Raw genomic sequence first — 23568 nt, forward strand, 5'->3', positions numbered from 1 at the left:
CTACACCAAAGGACTTGCCATTTAAGACCAGCACAGAAATCTGAAGGATCTCATGGGATTGAAGAGTGATAAAATAGTATGAAATATATTGTTGCTAAATGCCAAATGATGCAACCAAGCAAAAACAACTTCTAAATGAGCATAACGATGCGCCAATCTTACCTAGTAATTTTAAGGAACAAGCTCTGCGAGCTGTCATAAATATCTCCTGTAACATCAGCTCAGTAATCAGTCACAGTCAAAAGCCAAGTTAAATACAAGGAATTATTAAGAAAAAAGCACCAAACAATGCCACTGTAGAAGTCTACGGTGTACCTGCATCCTGCACTCAAAACAACTCCGCTTTCCTCTCCCCACATGCAGAAAGAACTAGCAAGTACAGAAGGAATAACAAGAATTACCAAATGTATCATAAGGAACAAAACCAATCCACTGGAAAAAGGGTACTGTGGGTACACAAGCAGAATGGAAAAGACCAACAGAGAATATGTATGTATTCACCTTCATTAATGTTACATTATGTAGCTATAAATAAAAACATTAACACTGTGCCTGGTTAAACCGTGAAACTCCTTGGTATCAAAGGCTGCAGATGACAATTTAAACTGTTTAAAAGTAATCAGACAATCTGACCAGGGTGGAAGACGCTGTGTAAAGAGAGTAGCTCAGATGCTATTAAGCAGAAAATACGCTGCCAAGTAGCTGGGATAGACACTTGCTGGGCTGGAGAAGTCCACGGACTTAGAGACTGCCATCAGAAAGCATCCTAGGAAGTATCAGTGTGTTCACCCTTACCTTACAGTCTTCCCTAGAGCATCTTCTGCTAGCCACTGACTACAGCAGGATACTGGCCTAGATAATTTCATCCCAATCCAGTACAGCAGTTCTTCACACGGTACTGCTTTAATTTATTACAAAGTTCCACACTTTTAGAAATATAAAAGGAAGGGGAAAAGAACCATTAATACATACCACTGAGTCTGTTTAGTTTTGGACACCGGATTCCTTCCACATCTTTTTATTTCCTATCCTTAGAGCTGACTTTAGCGTTTCTACAAACATGCTTTTACAACCACTACAACTTGATAGAGCAATCAGAAGCATAAGCAGTTATTTACCTAGCATTTGGTAAACACAGGAAAGTGAAAGAAATGCACCATACAGTAAACATAGTGCAAGTATAAAGACTTCCATGTTTAACTCAGAATCATGAAAAGTTCTCCCCCCGTAAAGTGGGTACCGGCAGCTAGCCAGGCAAGAGATAAACACACCATGAAATTCCACAGCCCTTCACAGAAGTGCATCAGGAAATCACGAACTGCTGAGAAACATTCCCCAGTTTTGATGACCAAAACCTATGAGAAGCTAATTTAACATTACAGATGTCTGCACGTGCCAGGTAACCACACATATACCACATGAGCGGAGTCACAGCTGCACCACTTTTGTTTTCACACTATAGGTACCACCTGAAGTTTCCAAAATTCACTGCCATCTAGTGATGCTTTCGGTTACAAGCCTTTAAAAGGCATCACAAGCAAATCTATAGCGAAAAGCATTTCTGTGTCCAGCAATACCAGGTATTATGATGGACAAACACTTAGCTATAGCACTGAGATACTGTCCATAAGTAGGCTTTTCTAGACTCTTGCAACTGATAAAAGTTTGAGAAAGACATTAGTTAGATTGTTTAATCTAATGGTTTCATCTACTCAAAGTCAGAGTTGTTTCCATAGTATTACTTCAACACTATGCAAAAAAAAAAAAAAAAAAAAAATCTATAATCCAGCTCCAAAGGTTCATCATTCACAGAAGAGACTAACTCACCTACTGCTAGTATCACTTGGAACAAGCTGTTTGCAACCATACTATTTTTGGTTTCTTTACTTGTTATTATAAACAAAACTTTGTTTCTTGGCACAGCAATATCTCAAATAGCCACATCAGACCTCCTAAAGTACTGCAGTTTAATACATAATCTGTAGTGGCAGCCACAACTGCAATCTTAACCACCTGCAGAAAAAAAAAAAAAAAAAAAAGAAGTGACACATCTACAGTCAGTAGATTTCATGGCCTCCTACTGCCTGGTTAGAAGGACTCTGCTGATGTTTTTGCCACTGGTGCTGTCCCTTCTCAATAGCAAATGGCTTCCAATAGCAGAGTGTGCAGTTTTAATCTAAAAAGTGACTGAAGTCAACTCTGGAAAAGAGTAGCATCAAAATACACAGAGCTCAGAGTTGCAAAGAATTACAGGTACTGCTATGTGGGAAATGTGAGGGGAAAAACAAGAGAGGATACATAAATCTAGCCTGAGCAGCCTCCAGGAGAGTCCCTGTTTATCACCTGGTAGCAAACCCTATCACACCAAGACTCCCACCAGGTGGAGAAAGATCATCCTTAAACATTTTCTGCTTGTATCCTCTCAGCAGGACAGTATAATCAGGAGTTCAAATTCATGCATTTTCACTTTGCCTTGGATAAGGTTCCTGGGAAAAAAATTAGTTAATCATGTATCTGATCAGATTAAGAGTTCAAGCCCACTTCCACCAACAATTTAGGGCTGGACATTACAATAATGCTATACTTAAAATAAATTGCAGTCAAGTTACAACAGCCTATATCCCAACGATTCCTCCGGTTAATTGCCAGAGTAAGCTTGTCCTCATTGTATTCTGCCCTCGTAAGCAAAAACATAGAGGAAGCAGGCTGCCATGGATTAAAATAGACTACACAGATCTTTAGGATCCAAGGCATGGGGGAGACTCCACCATGGACCAAAAAGCATGGAAAAGACTTTCTAGGAGTTCTACTGTAATGTGAAGGATGGCAGAAGTGCAAAGTGCATTCTCCAGCCAGCATCAGTAGGCATAAATAATCATCACATGCAGCCTGAGCAAGTTCAAATAAAGCCTGTATCTCCTCAGCAAGGGCAAGCATCCCAGAGTGGTCAGCATTATAACAAAGAGGTATGAATGAATTCTTCACTTTTTCTGATGATGATCAAACATACAATAGTAACAACCCCGAATTAAGAGATAAATCTCTAGAAAGACATTCACACAGCCAGCACACAAGCATCTTACCTTCACAAATCTGGTCACATCACAGGTATTTGAGAAAAGCCTAAATCAGTCCTCTGGGAAGAAAAAGTACCAATCACAGCCCTGAGCCACAACTCTAAAAACTAATTCAACGTGTTCCAAAACTTCTCTTTCGCAAAAAAAATCCTTTAGAGGAGCGTCACAGAATTTCTCCAACAAGGGAAGTCGGTATACAAGAATTTTGTTTTAACATTTAACAGGTTTCAGTCAGCCCCACCAGCTAAATGGCACCTTGCATCAAGGTGAGGTCTTCTCCTTGCCTTCCTACAATGCACCTATACAGTGAAAAAGCACCCTTAAGCCTTGTAGGTCAGGCACAGTACCCTGAATTGTAGGGTGCTTGCACAGGTTGTTTTACAGAAGAATCAGTCACTTCTAAACAAGGTCACTTGTGCTCAACCATTGCATTAGACAAAAAGGAGACATCATACATTGTTTACAGACCCTGTCTTGCAGAAGGTGAATTCAGAGGGCTGGTACTAACAAAGCTGAGGTGACTGTAGTAACACTCCACCTCACAAGAAAACACCATGGGTTTTCCCAGAGATAGGGCTATACAAGATTTCAAGGGCAAAAGATGAAAAACATCTGCTTGTAAGGAGAATCTATCCTCTACGGTCATTGAATGACTAGGCTGCTATTGAAGCAACTAATGTTTGAAACTACAATAGGAATCTCATACCAACGTTAGGTGCCACAGCCCTTATATCCAGAGTCAATTTCCAGAATATATTAGCAAGTATGTTCCATTCCTGGAAAATCTGTAACTCATTCCTTAATAGTATTAGATGTTTAGGAGGCCGAATGTTTAGATCTCAGTAATTAAGCTGAATGAGTTTGCCTTGTAGCCTTCCCTAGGAGTTGAGATCCTTGCCTTTGCAAAAGGTATTTTACTGCACTAAGGTTTCACACCATCCAAACTAGTATGATTAAAGGTCATGGAAGCATCAAAAAAAGCAAGTAGGGGAAAAAAACCCAACCAAACAAACAACAGCCCACAAACAAAAAACCTAGTATGCCAGCATGACTTCTCTGACAAGCTACAGCTCCCTCTGAAAATCCTTGGCTTGATTATTACTGCCCTTTTTCACCCTATGGGAAGAAGCACAAGAAGAAATACAGCTGTCTTCCACTAGTAAGGGCGTGAGTGGTTTTTATTTTGGGCCAGAGATGTTAGTGTCTCATATTAGGAAGGGACTTTTTCAGACTGTACCCTTACACAAGCTCCAAGTTTCTCCACTCTGAGACAACTGAAAAGCTTTTTTTTATTGTGATTTGTTCCAGTGCCAGACTCTGCATGGGCAGCACAGTCATAATCACCAAAGTCCTCAGTGCAAAACAGTGCCAGAAGCATCACAGTCCTCTCTAGGTAACAAGCCAGGAACAGAGATTCAAGAGAAGTCTCAAAGTAGTAGGTCCTAGCAGATTATATGCAGGAAGAACATCTTAGTTTCTGGATGATTATGGCAATCCATCATAAGCCTTTGAGCAGAACGCTCCTTTCTCCTTCAAGACAGTGGTCAAGGGAGAGAGGCCTTGGGAGGCCTCTACAGGCTCAGGGAGGCTCTCCTGGTGTTCCTTCTCGAGAAGCTGAACCCCTACAGAAATGTATCGAAGCAGGTCATCAAGAAAAAGTTACAAGCTGCAGGGATTTCTTAAGAAAAAAAAAAAAAGTATCAGGTGTTTTATTCTGAAAGCCATTAGCACTGAACAGCAATCTCAATAAGCAATATATTCCAAACAAGCCTCACACTAAAAGTAGCCATATAATCTATCACACATGTCCGAACAGCAAATCCTGAATTCAAGCAAGACAGAACCAAGAAGCAGCTGTACCCTTACTTTTCCTTATTCTTTCAGCGGCCCAGGCCAAGTACAGCAGCTCCTCAGGACAGCAGGACAGAGCTGTTCAATGTGTCCAGACTTGTGTACAAGACCCCTGAGAACAAAATCCAGCAAGCATTAGAACATCCTTTTCCTCTGCTACAATCCTGTATCCAAGATGTGTTGTTACCGACTCTTGCCCTTCAGTTTTCAGAGCTGAACCATTTATGACTATTCTTCTGACAACACCATTCTCTTTTCATTCATTAGGGCATTCCACTTCGTAAGGTTTATGATATTTGAGCCTTGGACATAACTACAGCGTTACTCACACATATCCTAAAATTGATTCTCAAAAAAACAAGAAAAATCATTTGCAAATCCAATTTTAAGTGGGAAAGTGGCTATCATATATGGCTATTATAGACAGCCACATACTCCTGCTAATCGAGGTATCTGAAATATTAATATGCAAATAAAACTAAATCAGCTCAGCAGTTGCATTCAATAAGAGAAATAATCCACTCAGTCTATTGTTTCAGTGTTCAGAATTTCAAGGGTCTTAGCATCAGAAGGCTGAGTAGCAACAAATCAGAATGAAATACAAATGTGTGCTTTTTACATTTATGCTTACTCTGTGTATTAACTACAAGACAGACAGCACTAGCTGGTATCTAACATGCTATATTTGCTTTAGGAGAACAGTTAAGCACAAAGCTTAATTTGATGAGAAAGTCTTCCAAAACTAGACTTAAAACCACAGAAACTCCATTAGAAGTATGTGTGCAGAAATAAGAAAATAAAACAATGGGTCATACTGCACTGCCACTTGTGTGGGCTAGAATGTGATTACAAACCTATAACACAAACTTTACAGTGTGGGTTATTCTTCACGTGCTAAGTGCTGAACAGTAATTAAGTGTTTTAAAGAGCAATGAGACAACTCTTACTAGTGTTCCTACATCAGAGCAGAGTGGTTTTGCTGTCTCTAACAAAAATAATAGAATCGTTTAGGTTGGAGGAAACCTTGAAGATCATCAAGACCAACCATCAACCTAACACTGTCAAATTCCACCACTACACCATCTCCCTAAGCTCCGCATCTATATGTCTTTCAAATACCTCCAGGGATGGTGACTCTACCACTTCCCTGGGCAGCCTGTTCCAATGCCCAATCACTCTTTCAGTGACGAAATTTTTCCTAGTACCCAATCTAAACCTCCCCTAATGCAACTTCAGGCCATTTCCCCTTGTCCTATTGCCTGCTACTTGTGAGAAGAGACCAACACCCACCTTGCTACAACCTCCCTTCAGCTAGTTGTAGACAGCAGTAAGGTCTCCCCTGAGCCTCCTTTTCTCCAGACTGAACAACCCCCAAAATAAGTCTTTGGTGTGGTGATTTAGCATCACTCCCTGGGTTTTGAGAAGTTATTTCTCAACATGTATCTAGTAAACAGCATAATTACAGAAGCATCTTTCCTGGAGACTTGGAGAGGGAGGGGGTACCACATCATTCATGCATATGGCACCCAAGTTATCTGCTTCCTGACAAGTGCTGTACCCATCTCCCAGGGAACAGGCTACACATTCCAAGTTCTTTTAATACCCATCCACATAAGGGCCAGATCTACACAGTAATGAAGAGGGTGTAAAATAATCTGTACAGACCACACCACCACGTACAGTGGGTATCTTTGCTCCTCCCCCTGACTCAATAAAATAACAAACAGATTTTATCTGCTTTTTAAGTAGGAATATTTGTCTTTGAAAAGCAGGTTAGTGTTTTCTCCTTAGCTACTGTAATAGAAAAGGCTTGTGATCAGTACTGAGCGTAGAGATAGGTATATTAGATGCTATCAAGAGTTTTATTTGATAACATTATGGCCACAGAAAGACTCAGGTAGTTCAGACTGCTCAAAGCGTTAACATGGCAATAGTTAGCTACCTATGAATAATCAGGGTGAATAAAGGGCACCATCTTTGTTGTGGGTTTTCTCCCTGTATCCCCTCTTTTTTTTCCCCAAGTTTTAATTAAACTTGGTTATGCATGCATGTCTCAAACTACATTATCAATCCCAAATTTATGCTAGAATGTTAGTCAGAAATTCCAAGCTCTCATACAAACAGCAAACCTTTGGAAAGGGATGAAGTATTCCTGCTGCTGCTGGAATGTCAGCAACTGAATTCCCAGATCCTCTGGAAGGAAATGCTCATTGGGTGGAGTAGGTAGTGCAGAGAAGAAATTCAAAGAGAATAACAGATAAGTAACATCCTTTCCCAGGAGGAAGAAAGCCCGGCGACATTGGTGGCAGGGACGTGCTTCCCACTGCCCCATTCCTTAGGGTTACAGATTATAGCAGTTGCCAGGTTAGCTGCCTTCTCCGCAGACAAAAGCTCCAAACTGACCATGCGCAGAACTCATATTATTTTCTCCCCTGCAAAGAGTCCCAAGGTAAAGTACTAGTGTGGCCAGCAGGACTAGGGAAGTGATTGTCCCTTTGTACTCGGCACTGGCGAGGCCGCACCTCGAAAGCTGTGTTCAGTTTTGGGCCCCTCAGAACAAGACAGACACAGAGGTGCCAGAGCGTGTCCAAAGAAGAGCAATGAAGCTGGTGAAAGGTCTAGAGAACAAGTCCTGTGAGGAGCAGCTGAGGGAACCGCGCTTGTTTAGTCTGGAGAAGAGGAGGCTCACAGGACACCTCATCGCTCTCTAGAACTACCTGAAAGGAGGTTGTAGCGAGGAGGGTGTCAGTCTCTCTTCCCAAGCAGCAAGGAATAGGACAAGAGGGAACAGCCTCAATTGTGCCAGGGGAGGTTTAGATCAAATATTAGGAAAAATTTCTTCACTGAAAGTGTTCTCGAGCACTGGAACAGGCTGCCCATGAAAGTGCTCGAGTCATCATCCCTGGAGGTCTTTAGAAGATGTGTAGACATGCCACTTAAGGACATGGATGAGGTGTGGACTTCGCAGCGTTAGCTTTACGATGGAGTCAATGATCTGAAGGGTCTTCTCCGACTTAAATGATTGCTACTTCCCAGAAATCATCATTCAGTGAAAACTCCAGTTTAGTTTTTTGACTCTTGTATGAAAATAGTTTCAATGAAAGCCTAAGACTGTCCTAAACACTTTTAAAGGGACATTTATAGCCACAGGGTTTTTTAAATTCCTTGAGACACATAGCTATGCATAAGACTACAATGCTAGAGCACGCAGAATGTTCTCTCTACGTTAAGATCACAGACAGCATATAAAATAGCACAAGATATCACTATGCAACAACTAAGGTTTTCGACATGAAGTCAACAAGTCACTTTGGTACACCTGAACACAGAGGTATCAATATCAAAGACAAAGCACATGCCCACAGCAGTTTTTCATAAACAGCAGGATGTGGATCAAGGACAGCCACAAGAAGATGAGAGCAAGCACGGAGGGAAAGAAAACTTGTCTTCCTTCTTGCACTGTGCACCTCTGCAGAATCCTGAGGCTGTCAAAGATGGAGAAGCCACATCCTCACCCCTTGCATACACTCCTGCACTCATCCTACTCCAAAGTATTCACAAGGTTTGTAGGCTAAGACTGTGTCTTTTATTAGATCAACACGTATAACAAACTGGTATACTTGTCTAACACAAGATACTATCTCTGCATCCAACAAGACACTACCTCTGCACACCCCACTTTGCACAGGGGGACAGGATGACAAAATCTGACACTTCCAAAATTCGGTAATTGTTGACTGATCTAAGATATAAACAGGCTCTTTAATTCATTCAGCACCCAATCCCAAACTCTAATGTCCAAAGTTTTCAACAGAATTAAAGAGAACTTTGTTAAATCTAAAAATTGTTCTTAGGGTGTGCACAAGAATTAAAATAAATAGTCATTTACCTTGTTATTCTCAGTGAACGGTGAGAGGAGAAGAAGCATGTTCATTTTGAAAGCAAATTGACTAAGATCAACTATGGCTTAGCAGAGGAAACCAATAGCTACACTTGGAGGCTGCGAGGGGTAGAAGAGGTCTTTACGCTACTCTGAGAACAAAACACATCTTAAGTTACCCACTACACCAAAGTCTTTTCAGACAAGGTAGAAGGAGAAAAATAGAGGCTTCAGCATACTGTATCTGAGCAGTAAAATAAGCATCTCGCATCACTTTAAAAGGGATCAAAAAAATGCCTCAAGTATCTATTATACAGTGATCACATGGTATCCGCATCCCAACTATATTTGCCTATTTAAACATGTTTACAAATCTTGCATTTAGTCTCTTCTCATAGTTCAAAACAAATTTGGGGTATAGGTGGCAAAATCCATTATATACAGGTATGTAAATAATGCCAAGTATTTTAGCCAAAACTGCAGTCATGTACTGCTAGAATTTGTTAGCACAGCACACTTTGCACTGAAAAAAAAAAAAAGTTTTAATTGACACAAGCTTTAACTGAAAAAAGCTTAGGAGTTTGCTGCTCTCCATAAAACATATAGGGTCTGCTTCTCAACTTTTTTCAACCTTTAAAAGACATTTTGTCTTTCAGAATGGTTCTATATACTAATTACCTATAAAAGGACTACAATGCAGAATTGCCTATATGGTATAAGTAGCCTTCCCCCTTTACCCTTCAAAAAAATCTTGACTCAAGACAAATGTTACACTTGCATTTTTAGACAGAGAAAGACAGTATTATTTAAAATTTATTTTCCATATATCTAGCAACAGTCATAGTACCAAATGTAATTCACTGATAAATTATATAGGAGACAAACAGCAACAACCCCCAACAACAGAAAAGGTACTGTTACGTTCAACACTTTGAAGAAAAAAAAAGAAAAAAATTCATACATTTAGGTGAAGAGCTTGTCATCCTTCATCTCTGCGCCTCTTGGAGCAGAATGAAAAAATTATGTCATTTGCAGAGCACTACTTCTCTAGTAGTCAATGAATATTTTACAACTCCGACCTTTTAGCTGGTGCCTAGATCTAGTTCAGGGTTAGTAATGACCACAACACGTAAAGTAATTATTATAACTGTCAGCTAGAGTCCAGATTTCCCCTACCTACAGTACCTCAGTTTGCCCACACCATACTAAAGTTACCAGTTGTGGGGAGAAGCTGGGGAAAAGTCAACAAAAAGAATGAACTACCTTCGCATTCCTCCAGGCCAAATTAATGTACACTTTTATGATTATTTATATTACTCCTGCTAAACTTGTTTGACTGACAAAGAGCTGAAGAATATTACTAGACATACAAAAAGATCTCTCAAACACCCTTTCTTTACAGCATTCTATAAAGGTATTGGACAGTTTACAAACAGCTATATTAATTCATCAATCCCTGATTAGTTTTAGTTTGCAAGTGCCCTTACACCATCCCAAGTCTTAGTATATAAGAGTCAACAGAGCGAGAATTATTGTCCAGTGTTCTGTTTTTGAAGGCAATGCAAGCAGTAAGGTACTGAAAAATTATGCGTCCTTCAGCTTTCATCTACAAGCAATATCAACACAAGAAAAGGTTAGTTTAAAATCACTTTTCTAATTACCCAAACAAAATTCCCAAGCTCAAGAAAGAACACCTGCAAAATCTAGAATCACTAGCGTAAAGGGCATTATCCATAGGTACAGTATAAAGATGAAGAAAATAAGTTTTCCACAGAGGGAAAACCTCCACAAAGGTCCCTTCCAATCCATACTATTCTGAGATTCTGTGAAGTGTTGGGTGCTAAGACCAGATTTCCTTCTTTGCCTGCATTCTCACAGGGGACATTGCAGAAGCTACCTAAAAGGTCTTAGTTTAAGCAGAAAATGGAGACTTTAAGCTCTGCCATAAGACAACTTAAAGAATACTTGCAGTTACAAGCTGCAGAAATTATTCTGTTTATCTACTATAAAACTGTGCTACTTAACCGAGAGAAGCAAAGTCTGTTTCTCCTGCTTTTTGCAGATACACAACTACAGGAACATGCTTTTAGCCACATACAGTGCTGTCGCTATTCCTGAGGCTTTGAACAGAAGTCTCTAGCCCGAAGGACAAACAAATAGAAAAAGCCTAAAAGGAGAGAGAGGAAGGAAAACACACCCAAAAAAACCCATCACACACACAACCTACCCCAACATCAATACTAAATCACGTTCATTCCAACAGATTCTCAGACTGACCACCGCTGTGGAAGGGCAACACCTGCACTTGCAGTACCATGGACAGTGTGTGGGAAAGTCCTTTCCCTTCCCAGAATTTCCTCACCGAGTTTTTAAGCAACCAGCTCAAACTTTAAGAAAACAAACATCCTTCAACAGTACAAGACGCAGCGATCTTCTGTATTACATCCATAAGCTTCAGTGTTTACATCCAGTACGTCTAAACTTAAAAACCTTCTTGCATTTACACTAAGCCACACTATTATATTAAGGCTTTTAATATAGGCCCACTGCCGATACTTATTTTCAAGCTCTAATATGAACAAATTTACATTCACAAAGTTGAGGATTTTTACATTTTTTGCTACAGAATCATCGAATAATTCAAGCTGGAAAGGATCTCATGTTTCTCTAGTCAACCTCCTGCTCAAAGCAAGGTCAGGAAGACCAGTCTCGATTACTCACAGCTTTATACAGTTGGGCATCAAAACATCCAAGGATGGACACTGCAGAACCTCTTTCACCTGTCCCAGTGATTGTCCCACTCCATGGCAAATTGCATTCTTCTTAAATGCAGTTATTTTAATGCATGCCTGCTCTCTTGCCTGTCTTCCACACACTGCTCAGTAGTCTCAATAGCCTGCCCATAGGTACCAGAAGGTTACTATTAGCTTCCCCTGCTTCCCAAAGCCTTCTCTTCGGCAGGCTGAAGACCCATTTCCCTAACAACTGACAGAATTTTAACAAACTCTCACTTCTCATATACATCTGCTAGACTTAAAGTATGCAAGTGTAAAGTTTGGATTCTGAGGGGCTTTTGATCTTCATCCCTGCACTTCCCCAGATACAAATGCAGGAGTTAAGATCTCATACTAAAATCTGTTCTAGTACAAGCTGAAATGAATTGTACACTGCCTTTCTAGGCTCACTACCATCCGTCTCTAGGACACACCTCAACTTTAAAGAGAGAGCATCTCCTGTTCAGCTTGTAGCTCTGTTTCTAAACTAGAATTATTTACGGAAGAATTTCTAAAAAAACCACACAGTTGAATGACACTTCTAATGAGTAGAGCAGAAGTTTTACAGGCTTACACATATACACACACTTGGATACATAGGAAGAAATGAAGATGCTCAGAACTGAAGGGGGAAAAACAAACAAACCTCAAAGTACGTAGATCAGAAGTCTATCAGGAAAGAGAATAAGAGTACGTTATTAGTGTTGCTGTCTAAACCATTAAGCTGTTATAAAAAAAGTGAAAGACACTAACAAAGAAGCCATAAGCACTCCAGCATCCAAATTAAGTTTCTGGTATAGTGCCCTACTGACAATTACAAGCAAAAGTTCCTATATATGAGTTTTCCCAATCCTCCATTCAGTCCTATGAAGTTACTCATCAGGCTAATGGCAAGGTATTTCAGGTCAGTATCAGCTCTTCACAGACAGACACTCACTCTTTGGTAAAGCAAGTAACATCCAGAATTGTTAACTACTAGAAAATCTATGTCATGACTAGCCAGTCAATGAATCCCTAAGACAGGAAGAGAAGGAGTGAAGGAGAAGAGTCGTATCCAAAGATTTACTTCAGACATCCTAGCAGTAATTGAGATGTGTGCCAGCCCTTCTTTCACAAAAGAAGGGCGGTGGGGAGGGACAGACTATAGATACTGGAAGAAGCAGTGATGCTTCCTTAGCAGAAAAGAGGAATCTTCTCTACACTTTCTGGAAAACCCACATCCTTTCTTTCACTCCTAGCTTAAGGGGAGCAAATATACAACTATATCAGAGAAAGGTCTGTAGTCCTCATCCAGCCTCTTCAAAAAAAAGAAAACAAAAAACAAACAACCTACAAATAAATTAAATCCTTGTGCCTGCTTAAAAAAGTTCTTCAGAATCCTTGAGGATCTACCAAGAATCACACAGCAGGAGGAGGATTTGGTCAGCCTCTTCAACCTCATCTTCACACCTGGGAAACAGCACAGTCACTGCTCCCAGATTCACTCTCAGCCATTCACATTCCTAATACCTTCACAGCCACACAAGAGTCAAAAAAAGCAAACAACTTTTGCAGAAAGTGACAACACCTGCCTCTCACTGCAGAGGAGCAGCCAAGCTGGTTTAAGCCACATAACTGGAGATAGAGTATTTGCTGAATAACTAACTGGGGTCCCCAGCATAAGACACACATGGAACTGCTCAACTGGGTCCAGAGGAGGGCCACAGAAATAATCGGAGGGCTGAAGCCCCTCCCCTATGAGGAAAGGCTGAGGGAGTTGGGGTTGTTCAGCCTGGACAAGAGCAAGCTCTGGGGAGACCTTAGAGCAGCCTTCCAGTACTTCAAGGGGGCCTACAGGAAAGACAGGGATGGATTTTTTTTATCAGGGAGTGTAGTGATAGGATGAGGTGTAACCATTTTAAACTGAAAGAGGGTAGATTTAGATTAGATATTAGGAAGAAATTCTTCACTGTGAGGATGGCGAGACACTGAACAGGTTGCCCAGAGAAGCTGTGGATGCATCCTCCCTGGAATTGTTCAAGGCCAGGTTGGATAAGGCTTTGGGCAACCTGGTCTAGTGGCAGGTGTCCCTGCCCATGGCCAGGGGGTAAGAACTAGGTGATCTTCAAGGTCCCTTCCAACCCAAACCATCCTGTGATTCTACAAACTTGCCTACACCTCCCATTTCAAACCTAAGGGAACACAGTAATGCACTAGAACTTCATTGCAGTTAGGCAGTGCTTAAGGCAGAACAAAATACTAGAAACTAAGGCCTGACTCTACAAACATTTAAGTAGTAAACTTTACCCACTGGAATAGATCTACTGACTATAACGAAATTACAGAATATGCCTGAACCAGAGAACCAAACCTACATTTAAATTAAGTTTTATTAGAAGAATTCCCTAGCATAAAGATTGCCATTGCACAACATAACAGTCTTAGTGTGTAAATCCAGATGGTACAGTAGAACTATAAAGTTACAATAGAAATTTAATATATACGAGCCCATTTCTACTTTAAAGGGGTGTAACGGCTACACTGAGGTACTTACACTTAGAATTTTTCAAGAGTGCACAAGCAACTAAAGCATTAGCCCCCGTGGCTAGTAACTGCAAAGCCTAATGAAAAAAATAAGAGTGAAGCATTTTAGCTTTCTTGATGCATAAGTGTATCTGGAAGGTAAAGCTGACTGCAAATATAGCACACATTCTGTGTCCAAATTTGTGGCAATATCAGGAAGTAGGTAGAAATTAGACCTCTGGCTTATTTCTTGCTTTATGCTGGAAATGGCAAAGGGTGAAGCTTCTCTAAAATCTGGAATTCTGTAACATATAATTCAAGACAATAAAATATGTCTTATAGCAATTTAGAAAACAGTTGGATAAAACACGAAGTACATCGAATTAAAATGCGATATGAAATAAACTCAATGATCTACCGATTCTATTGGCTAAAGAAAAACATCAACTCAAGAGTCCAGTTTAAGCACAGAAAATACAAATACTGTGCTCAGGACATCATCTGCCTAGGACAGATGAGACCAGGATGCTGCTTCAAAAAGATTCACTGACATCTGAGTCAACAGAAGACAGTACAAATGTCTACCATCTCACAGTCACGCTCAATCACACTTTGGGATTATTGTTGGCTTCTAAAGAGAATACTGAGAATTCTAGTTTGCAGGGAAAAAAGAACAAAAGAAAAAAAAAAAACACACCACAAAAAACCACCACCCCACGAATGCAGAACTAGAAAACAGAACAACAAAAACAACCCAAACTTCTCCTCCACACTCACTTTTTTTCTGGGTTGTACTTCAAAATCTTACACACCCTGAAGACACTGCTGGGACAAGAAGGAGAAATACTAGGAACTGCAGGGTGAAATACACTTCAGAAGCAGCCACTCCATTCCCAGCTTTTCTACTACATCAGCATACATTGCAGCTTTCTATAAAACATACCATTCAGAAGGTAAAAGATTACACTTCATTCAGCATTCTTTAGCCAACAAGACTGCCATCATAACAAAAAACAGTACAAAGCAGAGCTCAGATCTACAAGCCTTCTGGGCAACAACTCTCATAAATTACTGATGATGGTTCACTTTTATCACACAGAAATAAGGATAAGAAATTCTACGATCTATGCAAACGAAGATAAAGTTGGAAACTATAATCACAAGACTGTCCCAAGGATAATAGTTACATTACAAGGACTAAACTCCATTCCTCTGGGGCAGAAATTAGGGATGACCTTAAACTGTTCAAAAGTTGATATTTATTAAACCTAAACACAGGAGTTTAAAGACTCCAAAAAAAGAATCCTGCATCACTGCCCTCAAGTGAAGGTTTTGTCCCCAATGGGACAAAAACTAGAAGGATTCACAAACTGACAACACAAGGTATAACCACTTACATGTACTCAAGCCTAAAACTGGTCAAAATAAGCTGCATCACTACTGTAGACATTCGTCTTTGCAAAAAACTGAGTTTTATTTCAAAAAGTAAACCAGTGTTCACACATTTAACCCAGAAGCACAGAAAAACTTCAGAGGACAGAAAAATCTTTGCATCACTCACTCTACATACCTGCTAGAAATCCAGAAAGGTACTTGTTTCGTGGAATATTCACATGCTTCACAAATCCCAGTTTCCACCTATCTAGTATACAAATTACTATCTTCTGCTTTCCAGGTAAATACATACTTGTTACTAAACAAAGCTGAGACCTGCATTCAGAGAAGTACCTTTCTCTCAATTGGGAACAGAACGTATAACTGGTTGAAGATAACTTACATGCTGCAGTAAATAACTTCTAGAGACAGTCACACACAAAGCAATTGTCTTAAGAGAAAAAAGGGAAGGGAGAGCATTACAAAGTATCCTGGTGAAATAGTTTTCCAGGTCATTCTCTAAGGCGGCTGGGCAGAAAGGGAAAACTAATTTAGTATTCTAAAAAGAAACAATCTAGTAAAATACTCAAAAGCAGAGCATCAGCTTCCACAAACTGAAGTAGGATATGTAGTACTGATTTTTGATAAATTCCTTTTACTGCTACCTCAAGTATATGGAGGTGCATTACCTGAGGCAGGTGAAGTTAAGCAGTCATTTGAGATGTACAAAGCACTGAATTAAATCCCAAACAAATAAATCTGTCAGACTATGACCAATATGTGCTATCAGAAACACAGAAGTTCAAGTTAACCACAAACGCACATGCCCAGCATATTCTTTAAATGCCGTGTCTTTTTAATAATGAGATGACATTTTACCGACTGAGAGCAGCTGTAAGCAGTTCCTGCAGAGAAGCCTAAGCCCATGTGAGACACAAACTAACCAGAACCCATATGAAACTCCAATAAGTGCCTTAAGAGAATAAAGAATCAGCTATTAGATTTAAGTTTCTTTAAAAAACAGAAGAAAAAAAACACAAAATGAAGACAGTATTACAGAGGCCTCAGAAACATTTATGCTTATATCAGCTGTTTGAGGGGATGCTCTCTAATATCTGGCTTTATATTTAGTTGGGAAAAAAAAAACCACACACACACCACGCAGAGTGACACTGAGTCCACCTCCTTTCTTGTTGGGTCTTTCCTGAGCCCATTATAAGTCTCAGAAAAAAACGGTCTTGTTAAAATATGCTGCACTGCACCTCTATGGAAGTTACCTTCACCATGCTTTCAGAGTTGGCACACACTGAATACAGCAGAAACAGCAGCCGGTTGCTCCTCTTAACCAGTAAGTGGCTCATTTATTAAGCATGGATGACTAAAGCACTGCAAGTGCCAGAAGGAACCTGCCTCTCTCACCTCATCCTACCAAATTACATTTGTTTGAAAACAAATTTTGCTTCACTTCTGCTCAATAGTTATATATATACGTGCAATGAATTTAAAAAGACTCATGGTAACTGGTATTAATAATCAGTAGAGACAGAATAAGCATTTTACTTCTAAGTGCCTGTTTTCTGATTCTTCATTTTAATTATACTCTATATAACCAAGCTCAGAAAATAAAAGCCATGTCATTGCAGGCTTCCTTATAAAGATGGCTGTATGGTCACCAAACTTAAAGCAGCTAACTGGTTTCCCAGAAAAAGATACCATTGTCCACAGAACCAATTCTAAGCAGTTTCTGCCTGAGGTCTGGCATTTCCTTAACACTGTCAGAGTCATACGGTCACACAACGCAGCTGGTTCTTACCAAGTTTCACTGTGCTATGTATTTACATAGTAGTAACCAGAGCAATTGTTCTCATACAAGGTATGGCACTGCCCCACCCCCAGGGAATCACAAGCCTCAAGGTTAAATCAGAATGGGACCATGAGCAAAAGAATTAAGAAATTAATGGCTCTAAAAGGGCTAAATTAGAGCAGGAAGGCACTGCACTGGTGAAAATAGGAGAATGGACCTTCCTTGAAGCATACTTACAATTGTAACTACTATTCAAGACAAAAATGAAACTGTAATCCAGCCAGAAGACAACACTACCCATGTGCAGAAGACAGTTTGATGAGTGTAAGAGCTGGTATTTCCTTAAACTCCCCAGCTGTTCGTCCATATTTTCAACGTACACTAACAGTTATGTAAAAGAAAACCAGTCATCATCCTTTAGTTTCAGACTTACGACCTGATATTCTAGAACCAGTTTGCCACTAACTGTGAAACCACAACATTAATACGCTAAATATATGCTTTACTAAATGCAGGGATTAGCAAAAAAGCTTTCAAATGCAGAAAGAAGCTGCAATTTCTCAAACATGGCTCCTTAGTTATAACTTCCTTGACCCTTAACCTAGGATGAAGTTTCGTAAAAGGAAAGCTTACCTTCTTAGGAAAAGGGATTCGACTTGCTAAATAACCAACAGAAGCAGATGCAAGGAGGCTCCTTCAGAGGAGCAGCAGTTATATGATAAATGGCAGTAAGATTAAGTCACTAGACAAATTGGATTAATGCTAGTGGGCCTCTCTCATGTTAAAAGCACTGGTCTGAATAACTCCAGCAGTTTAGGGGCCCTTACAGTTCACACTGATTGGGGAAAATGCACTCAAATTAACTATCAGGCAAGCTGACCTATAAACACTAATTTTGACCTAGCAAGTTTTGGCCTTTCATTTTATGCTAGTTTAGAAGCTCTCAGAGGACACTTTTTATGAATGAGATACTAAAGACTAACTCTAGGTTTCATTCACCAAAGGAAGAAGTCACATGTGATGAAGCAGTAGCTATCAAAGAGAGGGAATAGTTTCTATTTTTGTAACGTCCAACAGCCCAAGGTAACTTCTACAGATCACAGAGAAGCTTTAGGCCTTTAACTGACAGGCACAGCTATAGCTACATGTACCTATCTTCATTTGCTGTATTTGGTAAGAAGGTAGAGAAATAAAAACAAGGTAGCTTAATACTTTCTCCACGTATCTAGTGATTACTGCTACGTACTTCTTTCCCCACCCCGCTTTTCTAAGTTTCTAGGCTGTGTTTCAAAACAGAATCTCTGAACAACAGCCACCACATGTTTACCTATTTTGGATACCACCTTCATCAAAACTTCTATCACTTTAAGTCCCTCAGGTAGGCAGTTCCAAAGCACATACAAATGTTACTGAATTACTTCCTCCCATTCCTGCACTCAGATTGTTAATTTTTTTAAGATAGTAAATTATTGTAAAATGTAATAGGAGATGGGTTTAGAAGTAACAAAATAACCCCACCTGCAAGTACAGTATTTCATACTCTAGGTGTCTTAGCCCATGGATCTTGCAGTGTAAAATAAATATACACCATTCAAACAGGATTCACATTAAATCTACACTGGTGATAGAAACTTTAAACCAAAATACAACATGTAACCTGCTTTCAAATAAATCTTGTCTGTTGAGTTCAGTGTTCCTGAAACAAACTGCCCAGCTTCTCACTTTTCCACGGCATTAAGCTGGGAAACCGGTAGAGAGTCTTCCTATGCAGTGTATTTTGTCCTCCAATGAGCAAGACGTTACCCTTTTAGTTACTACTTATCTGTATCAAATCTTACGTGGAAGAAACCATTTAAGAACACCTACATCAGGAAAAGTAAATGCCCCTTCTGTTAAGCAAGGAAGAGTTTAGTGCTCCGTAGTCCAAAACATACGATTAGGTTGCAGTCCACCACAAACAAGGCCTAAAAATGTGCCAAAGCAAAACCAGGGATGAAGCACTACTTGAAAAACCACAGTACACTCTCACCCACTCCCATCACATTTTTTGGTCATTCCTACAAAGCTCCTGCGATTCTGAACTTCTAATGAATTCTTCAGATTCTGAAGAAAGTCAAGAAAGGGAAGCGCACTGTCATTTTTACAGTTTCTCTATCCACTTAATCTCTTTTGAAAAAAAAAAAAACCAAAACCAAACACAAAAACACCACCCCAAATTCCTAGTGCTAATAATTAATATTTGCAATCGAATAGAAGATATTGCAGAGTTACCTTTCAGCAATCAAGGACTGCTAAGGAGTGATGAGTAAAACACCTGAAGCCCAGAAAGGGACAGTCAAGTATCTGCGCTACATCAGGAGACCCTCCATTTCACAACCAAGACATGTAGAAAGTGCAGTTACTTTACATCAGACATCGCAGTCCTTTGGAACCCACTTCCTAGTGGGCATCTATTCTCAAGATAGCAGCAAGATAGAAGAAACTGATGCTGGGTTCACAGTATGTTAGAAAGCCACTCACAGACAGCTGAAGTTTTCCCTTCTCCCCTTGCAAGAAAACAGAACCCAACCAAAAGCAGACAGCGCTGCTCAGGGCACAGGCCTTAGCCAAGAGCTAAGCTCCCTTTCCACCAAGTTCAATAGCATGTTTGCTTGATCTCCACCTTCATTTTTAACTTGGTGCCTAAAAGATAAAAAAATCCCCCTTGTGCTGACCCCAACCCACCTTTCCCCAGATTGAAAACCAGCAACACATGAAGTACCTAATAAAAATACACAAATGATAGATTAATCATTATGAAATTAACACTAACATATCCTGCTCCAGAACAACAACACAGTACCTAGCTTTCAGGGTACACAGAAAAGGACAAGAAGGAGTATCACTCTCTCAGCCTGTACTCGCCTGATGGTTCTAGATGAAGGCTTCCTCAAATTGTTAAAGCATGTGCATAAGACAGCTTATGAATGCATTGTTTTGTACATACACATTTAGAAAACACTTGTAAGCTCCATTTAAGTGATAGACTCCTACAAGAAATATCTTGGAGTTGTCATGTTCCCAGGGCAGCCAAGGGGAAGGAAAGAAAAAAAAAACAACCCACCACAAAACCTACTGGATCTTAGTACTACGTGGAAATCACTGGTTTAAACACTAATTCTTTTCTTTGAGCTGGTGTAGCCAGTCTAATAACAGCTAGCAAGAAGTCAAGAACACATATTCTGAATGTTCATTAGAGTCTTTGATACAATTTGGAAGTAAGAAAATGATGAGGATTCCCTTCTCAAGTTCACATAAGAAAAATGCGATCTGACAAAACCGAGCACATCATCGAAGTTTCTGGTACGACGTAACAAAACCTAGTTTGATGAAAACATGTACCTAACTGATCCAAATAGTTTAATGTGAAAATGCATAAATGATTTTACTTGGAGGTTATACTCATATTTCCTGCTAGATACTTATATTGCCCTCCAAATTTGCTTACAGGAAGAACCAGAAGGTCTGAGCAGCATCTCAAGCCATGCCAAACCATTTGCTGCTATACTTCATTTTCCAAGTCTGCTAAGTGTTTACAGTTGTTAAAATGTTAACAAATGTTAACCAGTCTCCTGAAAGGAGCGAGTTCCTGGATTATTCTCTTAAGAACCAGAAGAGGGGGGTCCAGAGAGATGGGGGCTCTGTTCACAGAGCTCTGACACGTCACGCTCTTTCCATCCAATAAAAACGGTACAAAGCAGGTAGAAAGATGCACACTGGAAAGCAAAGAAAGCATCAGCATCTTTAAAGAGCTGAAACATCCAGGACATTAAAGCAAGGCCAGTTATGCAGTCTTTTACACACACACTTACTCAAGTTATCTCAGCAATACTACACAACTGCAAGTGGGACAAAAGATGGTTTGTACAACCTATGATACCACTCACGATGTGAAAGTTAAAGAACCCTTGATCCTAGGGGTCTTGCTGAGCAACTAACTTCCTTCCAACATGTGTAAGGCCTATAGATCAGCCTCATCTCACCAGAACGATGAATTTAGTTGTCCGAAGCCTAAGATGCAACCTATGATCAGCCACTTGGCAGCTACCTGTGCTTACAAAACACTGTCTATTCGAAATAATCTCATTTATTTCAAAGAGGTAAGCAAAACTCTGAGAAATACTTGCCAGAGCTAAGCCTTCAGGGCCCATACTCAAAATCTTGGTCAGAGTAATTTCTAAACATTTCACTTACAAAGAATATCCTAACTTTCCTGAACAACAGCCACGAAGGACAACATGCATCTGTTTATAATGAATATTTTCAACTAAACAAAAAAGCCACATACTCGCGTATACTCTCTCACCAGCTTCTTTAATCCAAGCCTTTTATTTAGTGGGTGCTGTACAGCTGTTCAGCTTTCTGAAGAAAACATACTAAGAAATTAATAGAGCACTCTTCCTGACAAGCACTCACTACCTTTTTTCCATGAAGGGAAAAGCTGTTAGAATCGTCCAAGACTCATCATTTTAAAAAATAATAGAGAGGCACCTGAAGAAACACGCAAGTTAAAAGCTGAGATAATTTTATCACTGTATTCCCCCTTTCAAAACAATCCTTTCCTCTAGAATGAACCTTGTTTGCAATTCAGCCAAGTTCAGCTGTCAGGCTTTTCTAAACGCTGGCATGTGTTTGTCTTGTTTATGAAACGGAAACTATCACAGAACCCCAGAAGCCTATAGTACAACACATCTGAATCCTAGACCATGCGCTAGTTCACTACATTATTACAGAGATGCTAAGAAACTAGAAGTATATTTGAGTATTTGTAGGCCACCTGAAGCTAATTCACCCTCTCAAGCCAAACAGCTATTTTATTCTCTGCTCTTCACAAGCCTGTATTTTATTTTTTCTTTTTCCTCTTTCCTTTTTTTTTTTTTTTTTTTAAAGCAGGGAAAAAAAGGGCTACAAGGAATTTCCTTCTTCTACATACCCATCTTTTGGTATGAGTTTCTCTTCTGTTAGTGCCAGTCATCACGTTTACAAGAAGATGAAGTCAAAATACAGAGATGCTCAAGTCGAGACATTTTAAAACTAAAACGGAATACAGACAGTTAAAACACCAAGAGTTAGAAATCTACACAGGCTCAGTAAACATGCGATTGGCCAACACTAAGCTCTCAAACTTCTGGGCAGGAGTAAGCTCACAACTGCAGGCCTAGAGTTTCCACGGCTTTAACTAGCTGATGGGGTTTGCTTACATTAACATATGCTCTAGAGCAAACTGGTTCTCTTATGAACTATGTACCTGATACTACCGCGCTGACACAAATATATAAGCCATGAACAATTAAATCCTTTCAGGTACAGTAACAAAGCATTTTAAGATAATCATCTATCGTATTTTCCCTCCCCTTTCACTGTACAGAGGAACGAGCTGGCAGCTCACTCTCAGACTGGCAGCAGAGGTGCGCGACCATCGCGGGAAGCAGGATGAGAGCCCGCACGCAGCCTTGTCGTTTGCTTCTGCTAACGCACAAAATGGAAAGAGCTTCTAGTATCTTGCAAGCAGGAGACGGAAAGTTACACACCGGTTATCCTACTGACAGACAAATCTCGGGAGGTTACAGGGACCGTCCAGAACAACACCCGAAATCAGAGGCTGCCATTTACCATCTGTTTGCCTCCCTCTCTCTCAGGGAAAAAAAAAAAAAGTGCAGATCACAAGAACAAATGGAGCCTGGCTCCGGGGAGGAGGAAGAAGGGGAGAGAGGAAATTTCCACGCAAAACCTAAGTGAATCACGCCGCGATCCCCGCGCCCGGCGGCCGCGCCGGCCTCCCCCGGCAGAGGCGGGCGGCTGCGGGGGCACCGTCCCCCCGCGCCCCCGACCCGGCCCAACGGCTCCCCGGCGCCGCGCCGCCCCGGCGCGGAGCAAATAAATGAAGCCTCCCCCGGGCAGCGGCACGGAAGGACCCCCCCCACCAACCCGGCACCCCCCGGGGAGGAGCCGCCCGCTCTCCCTCCCCACACGGCCCGCCGGCCTCCGCGCACGGCAGCGGCCCGGCGCGGGCCCCCGGCGCCGGGGCTGGCACCGGAGGGGTGGGCTGAGGCCTGCACCGTCCCAGCGAAGCCTCGGCGCTCTCGTAGTCAGAGCGGCCCGGCTCCCCCCCGCCTCCTCCTCGCCTCTCCTTCCCTCCCTCCCTCCTTCCTTCCCCGGCCCGGCCTGCAGCCCGCACTCACCCGCCTTCCTCCTGCCTGCCCGGCCCGCGGTGCGTGTGCGCGGCGCTCCCTCGCGCTGCCCGGCGCGGCGGCGGGGGCGGGCGGG

At 40.9% G+C, this 23568-nt stretch overlaps 1 protein-coding gene across 5 annotated transcripts in view; it reads right to left on the reverse strand.

Moving 5' to 3' along the window:
- Positions 1 to 23568, reverse strand: part of CNOT4 (CCR4-NOT transcription complex subunit 4) — an 83558-nt gene extending 59990 nt beyond the window's left edge. For 4 of the 5 annotated variants that reach the window (XM_075428924.1, XM_075428922.1, XM_075428923.1 and 1 more), the window contains exon 1: positions 23484 to 23568. The gene's annotated coding sequence lies outside the window, so the exon portion shown is untranslated. Of the gene's footprint in view, positions 1 to 22234; positions 22336 to 23483 lie in introns of all 5 variants that reach the window. The other variant, XM_075428921.1, reaches the window with a different exon arrangement.

The sequence above is a fragment of the Opisthocomus hoazin genome, chromosome 8 (assembly GCF_030867145.1).
Source record: "Opisthocomus hoazin isolate bOpiHoa1 chromosome 8, bOpiHoa1.hap1, whole genome shotgun sequence".
Lineage (NCBI taxonomy): Eukaryota > Metazoa > Chordata > Aves > Opisthocomiformes > Opisthocomidae > Opisthocomus > Opisthocomus hoazin.